At 40.3% G+C, this 6,833-nt stretch overlaps 1 pseudogene; it reads left to right on the top strand.

The window, feature by feature from the left end:
- The first annotated feature begins 6,758 nt into the window (after nt 1-6,758).
- The window catches only part of LOC119290082, a 718-nt pseudogene continuing 643 nt past the window's right edge, over nt 6,759-6,833 (top strand).

The raw sequence follows: 6,833 nt of genomic DNA, 5'->3' as shown, positions 1-6,833 counted from the left end.
ACCGGTACTAAAGGTTACCGGTCTCAACCCCATTAGTACCGGTTCGTGGCAACCTTTAGTACCGGTTCGTGCCACGAACCGGTACTAATGGGCATCGCACCCTTTAGTACCGGTTCGTGCCACGAACCGGGACTAAAGATCCCATTTGAACCGGGAGTAATGCATGTATGGTGCCCTTGCCGCTTGAACCGGGACTAATGCTCACATTAGTCCCGGTTCGTAATGCAACCGGGATTAATGCTCTTTTCTGACTGGACCAAAGCCCCTTTTTCTACTAGTGTATGCTAATATATTACCAAAAACATTTCAAATGCATCAATATTGCATTGAACAATTTATACATATTACCTTAAAATCATAACATTCTGAGATGCATCATTATTAATTAATCCACATCCAACAATTTCTTCTCAATGAACAAAATTGCAGGATGTATACTTTATAGATTAGATGAACATGCTAAAATTTAAAGAAATAAGTTGTAATTTGAAACTAGTAAAAAACTACAAAAGTACTCAATCAACAAAACATAGTCTAACCATTCGGCATGAGTGGTGAGCTATCTCAAAAAAATCTCACCGAATATAAAGTTGAAGTTGCAAGATGCAAATGCACCAAGCTGAATAATAGTATCACTCAACAGTGTCCATTCAGCAGATCATCATTGTCTTGTTTTTTTTTTTTTTGACCCAACACCGTAGAACAAAATGTTGTCGCTATAAAAAAGACACAATGTCGATGTCATCTATGAATTTATGTATATCATCAAGGCACTTATAGGCTATTAGGCTAACCTTCTCTGCCATTCGTAACGTGGCCGCGCGGACAGCGAAAGACTGTCAACTGCCACCGGGCGTCCCCGTGGCCTCATGGATCCCGTTTGCCTAGCCTGTTCCTGACGACCGTTGTGGATGCATCCGCAGCAAGGAGGTGAACTGATCCGGCAAGGCGACGGCGTCGTAAGGCGATGAAGCGATTAGGCAAAATAGCAATTAGACCGTCCCGCGCCGGGTGTAGATCCGTGCAATTCGTCGGCGCGAGCGCGTGATTGGCGGCCAGTGATGGGTCGCTCTAGATTTCAGGAGTCCTCCTCATTGGGCGCTGAGGCTGGCCATAGTAAGGGTAATATAAAAAGTAGTATCATGTATTTGGGACTCGCAAACATACTTATGTGGCATGCAATTAAAGAAAAAAGAGATGATTATAGTAACATAGGTAAATACCGTATCATAATAAATATGGTGCTACTACATGCCATGCATGACAATAAATAAGACCACCTATGATACTATGCACTATAGAGGTAGTAACATAAACTAATAACATATACATGTTACTCCCTCCGTTTTTATTTAGTCTGCATATTAGGTTTGACCGAAGTCAAACTTTGCAAAATTTGACCAAGTTTATAGAAAAATATATAAACATTTACCATAACAAATCTATATGATGTGAAAGTACATTTAATAATGAATCTTGTGGTATTGATTTTTTATTGTATATGTTAATATTTTTGTTTATAAACTTAGTTAAAGTTTACAAAGCTTGACTTTGACTAAAGCTAATATACGGACTAAATAAAAACGGAGGGAGTACTAATCTAATAAGTTACTTCCCACTATGGCCCGGCCACGCACGACAGAACACGCAACATCATTTTTTTACTTTATAACTGCAGGTTGGATTTAGAGAAGCACACTTACCTTCCGTCTCGCCCCCCTCCAGCCACACGCTACACCAGTTTCCAAGAACATACGAGTTCGTCGTGCATTTTGGCACCTAGTACTAACTGATTATATGAATATAATCCAACTAGTACTACTGATTAAGGGCATGTACAATGCATAGCCTCAAAATGATGCCTCGTATGAGTAGGTTCAGATAGTGAAGCGGGATCCTTTTCAAGAGGTGGGTGCTTGAAAAGAAAAAATGTAGTCTGATGATAAAAGCTAAAAAAGTTGGAGTGAAAAGTAGAGATGCATGTGTACAGAAGTCTTTATTTTCTATTTCTTAATAAGACCCACTAGTGATAGCTTGCATTGAAGAGAAAAAATAATGTAAATGCCTTAAATACTTTTTGTCATGCAGTATATGTCTCCATATGCCATCGTTGTATATGCCCTAATGCTCTCATGTACCGGAGTAGTAGTGGTACTCACTGCTCGGTGCTCCGTCAGCTGTGACGACATCTGGTACTATACTCATATTTTATTTTATTTTTCGATAAAAGGGCCACATGGCCCCATTTTCATTAAGAAAATAGAAGTCTAGATACAACCACCACACCACTTTTTCCATCAGACCTGATGCATCACCTCATCAACTGATAAGCAACCTACATCCTAGACATATAACCATATCTATAGGACGCCAAATCACCCACTACCGGAGAGAGAACAGAGTTTTAAACATCTTTTACAATTTGCACACCAGCCAAAACAATAGACAAAACATACTACAGAATCACCCAATTTCAGGTAGACACAAAACCCAGTCTTAGAGCAGAAGGATTCCACCCATATGTTCTTCTGTAGACTTCATTTGCTACCTGAGATAGCCTCTTGGAAACCTCCCCAAGCATTTTTTGCACACCTTTTCTCTGTAGAATCATCCATGAATCCAACAAAGAACACAGGATAAATATTACATTGATAGGATTTGAAAGGAAAACACGTTGAAAATATGATTTGTTCCTTGTTTTCCAAATTGTCCATATCAAAGCAGCAGCATCAATAGAAACAATAGCCCTATCCTTTCCAGAATAGGATGGTATCCAGTTTTGACAAAGATCAAAGAAAGATAAAGGTAATTTCGGGTTACCTAGTGTACCGCATATCACATTCCATAAAAACCTAGCACAAGAGCACGAAAAGAATAGATGATCAATGCTCTCAGAAACGCCACAAAACTCGCAGAAATTTGGTCCTTTCCACCCTCGTCTAGATAAGTTATCCTTGGTTAGGATCCTCCCTTTGATCACTAACCATATAAACGCTTTTACTTTTAGAGGTATTCTCAACCTCCAAAGAAGTTTAAAAAGGAAAAGCAACAACTCTAGCTATAAGGTAATGATAAAGCGACTTAACCTAGAAGGATCCAGATTTAGTTAAAAGCCATTTAACTCTGTCAGGCTCCTCCGACAGAGTAACCTGACTGCACATATCAAGTAATTCATTCCACATTGTAAGAGTTTCTCCATAAAGACATCTCCTAAATCTAATACAGTCAAAATCCTGGTTAAAGACTTTAGCAACAGTAACATGTTGACATAAAGTTAAATTATACAAGCGGGGGAAAAGTTGACAAAGTGGCTTTCTCCCCAGCCATGTGTCCTCCCAAAATCTCGTCTTACAACCATCACCCACCACCCCTTGACAACAAGAATGGAAGATATCCTTTATACTCAACAACCCATTCCAAAAATGGAAATTACCCCGAGATGCTTCACATTGAACCAGAGTTTTCCTACTCAAATATTTGGCTCTAATCATTTCCTGCCAATCCCCTTCCTCATTCTCTAATCTCCATAACCACTTACATAAGAGGCTGATGTTTTTAATCTCCAAATTAGTAATCCCCAGACCCCCCTGGTCTCTAGGTTGGCATACGTCCACCCACTTGACTAAGTGATACTTTCTCACTCCATCCCTTTCTAGCCAAACAATACGAGCACGAACAAAGTCCATTCTCTTGCCTACACTTTTAGGTAGTTTAAAAAAAGAAAGCAAATGGCTAGGAACATTACTCATACAAGTCTCAGCGAGGGTAATCCTATCACCCATTGAAAGCAAACCCCCTTGCCAGGTTGCTGCCTTCTTCTCAATTTTCTCTTCAGCTGGTTTCCAATGCGCATTATGCAACTTTTTAAAATGTAAAGGAAGGCCTAAATAAGTAAAGGGGAAGTCCCCGACCGCACAAGTGAAAATCCGAGCATATTCTTCTTGTTTCAATAAAGCGGCACCAAAGCAATGTATTTCACTTTTTAAGAAATTGATTTTCAAACCCGTCAAGTGCTCAAACACGCATAGAATGACTTTAAGGTTTCTAGCCCCTTCTAAATCATCTTCAAAGCAGAAAATCGTATCATCAGCGTATTGTAAGACAGTAAGACCACCCTCGTACAATCTAGGCAGAAGTCCTTTAATAAATCCTTGTTCTTGCGCCCTTTGAACCAGGGTAGCAAGAACATCAGCAGCAAGGTTAAACAATAGGGGGGAGAACGGTTCCCCCTGCCTCAATCCTTTCCTAGTAACAAAATAGGGGCCAATCAAGTCATTTAAAGTAATAGCTGCTTTACGATTATGAATAACTGCTTTTGTCCAACGAATAAATTTATCAGGAAACCCCTTCATTTTCAGCGTACTAAGCATAAAGTCCCAATTAATTTTATCATAAGCTTTCTCAAAATCAACCTTAAAAATAACAGCAGCGCATTTAGACTTATGTAGTGAGTGAAGCGTCTCATGGAGAACAGCGACATTATCTAAAATATAACGCCCTTTGATAAACGCAGATTGTACCTTAGAAATCGTCTTGTGAGCAATAGCCATAGCTCTATTGTTTAAGACTTTGGTAAAGATTTTAAACGGGACATTGAGCATGCATATATGCCTATACATCTGAATCCTATCCGCCCCTTGACCCTTAGCTAACAAAGTAACTACCCCATAGTTTAGCCTAGAAATATCAATCATATCATCATAAAAATCTTGAAAGAGACTCAACAAATCATTGCAAATGAGGTGCCAAAAGGTTTGTAAAAATTCAATAGGCATACCATCAGGACCGGCTGCTCTATTATGCCTCATAGAAAAAACAGCCGTTTTTATCTCATCCAAAGTAAATTTACTAGCCAATTTACCTTTGTCCACATCGGAAAGCATATCAGTTATAGGAATGTTTAAGGAGGCGGGAAGTAATTCAACAGGCCCAAAGAGCTTCTTATAAAAATCAGTCGCATATTTAAGGAGCTGCTCATCCCCTTGGATGATCCCCTCATCCTGGATAAATCTAAATTTTTTACTCCTACGCTTCCTACCGCTAGCCTTAATCATGAAGTATTTCGTATTACCATCACCCTCCTTAATATCTTTTTCTTTAGACCTCTGGTACCACTTAATCTCCTCTTCCCTAAGGATCTTATTCAAATCATTCTGCAACTTATTTCTCAAAACATAGTCAGCTTCTGAAACTCTAGAGAGCTCACTTTTCTTATCCAAAAAGTCAAGCTTATTGGCAATCTCATCTCTATCTCTCCTATATCTACCCTCTACATTAAGGTTCCACCCTTTAAGGGTTCTCCTTAATTTCCGCATGAAATCCTGCCACCAATCAAGACTACTACCTCTACGAACAGTGGAACTCCAGACTTTATTAACAATATCAAGGAGCTCTTCTCTAGACAGCCAGCATAGCTCAAATTTAAAAGGCTTGCGATTAATAGTAGACTTAATCCCTGTATGTAATAGAAGCGCTGCATGGTCAGAAACCCCTCTCACCAAGGTTCTGACAGTTACTAAAGGAAATTGCTGCTCCCAAAGAGAGCTTACTAAAATTCTGTCCAACTTAGCAAAAAGCGGATCCTCCTGATTATTCGACCAAGTATAGCTCCTCCCTGACAAATCTAATTCTTTTAAGCCCCAATGCTCAATAATAGAATTAAAATAAAAAGACCATTTTGGAAGTTTTTTAATTTTGTTTCTCTCGTTAATTCTCCTAATTAAGTTAAAATCGCCCCCAAAAACACAGGGCAATTTATTGTACCCCAGAGCTTGCACTAGCTCCATCAGGAACTCCTCCTTATTCCTCACATGAGCAGCTCCATAGACATTGATCAGATTCCACTTGAATCCTGATCTTTTATCCATAATAACCATTCTGGTCATGTATGTATCTGCAATACAGACGTCAACCTCAAATAGATCTTCCCGAACCCCCATAAGCAGCCCTCCAGAAGCACCTTCAGAGGGCTGCCATAGGCAAATATAAGTAAATCTACCACTTATTCCAGCCAACCAAGAGTCATCAAAGTCCTTTTTTTTATGGTAGTGTGTGCGTGCACATAGTCAAACATGGGCGTGCGCGACATACGACTTCTGAATAAATAACTATGGATGAAAGGGGTGACAAGCCAGTGTGAACCTGGAGAAGCATGTGTGCTCCTATGCAATTCCCCCGATCAACAGACCATTGCATATTTGTATATACACTTTTACACCTCAGCGAATCCTTGATACTCCTATACCAGTACTAGTACTAGTACTGTAGAGTGTAGTAGTAGTATATTCCTCGCACAAAAGATCCACGTGAGTATAGAGTAGTAGTACAAAACCATGCACCGACAGGCGCTGCATGCATGTTTGTCATGAGACACGTATAGTTTTCAGGCAGACTCTCGCTCCGTTTCAGCTTCAAACTTTACTGCTATAGGCTCACGAATCAAGATGATGTGTAGTGTATTCTTCACCCGCAAGCTAACAAGCAAGGCCTCATCACATGCTCGGTGAAAACTGTACGTGGGGCGCCTTTCCTCGCCATTGCCTAGTCATTTCGGTCTATCTCTTCTCCATGTACTACGTCCCAAAACCCCTATAAGTATGTCCTGTTTGCCTGTGCATCTCTGCATTGCGAGCATTGCAGTAACAGTTCTTTTCCTAGTCTCGTGACTCCTGTGGTAGAAGAGCCACTACTCAGTAGTATCTTCGAAACAAAGCTCACCTAGCTACGTACGTAGTGTCTTCGCGGAAACCCTCACCAAAATGGCACGGTGCTCGCGCGCTTGGCTCGCACTGCTTCTTCTCGTGTGTGCCCTTGTGAAGAGCTCCTACGGCTCG

The sequence above is a fragment of the Triticum dicoccoides genome, chromosome 4A, assembly GCF_002162155.2.
Source record: "Triticum dicoccoides isolate Atlit2015 ecotype Zavitan chromosome 4A, WEW_v2.0, whole genome shotgun sequence".
NCBI classification, from domain to species: domain Eukaryota; kingdom Viridiplantae; phylum Streptophyta; class Magnoliopsida; order Poales; family Poaceae; genus Triticum; species Triticum dicoccoides.
The sequence above is the reverse complement of the archived record's forward strand: the minus strand, read 5'-3'. Positions and strand labels throughout refer to the sequence as shown.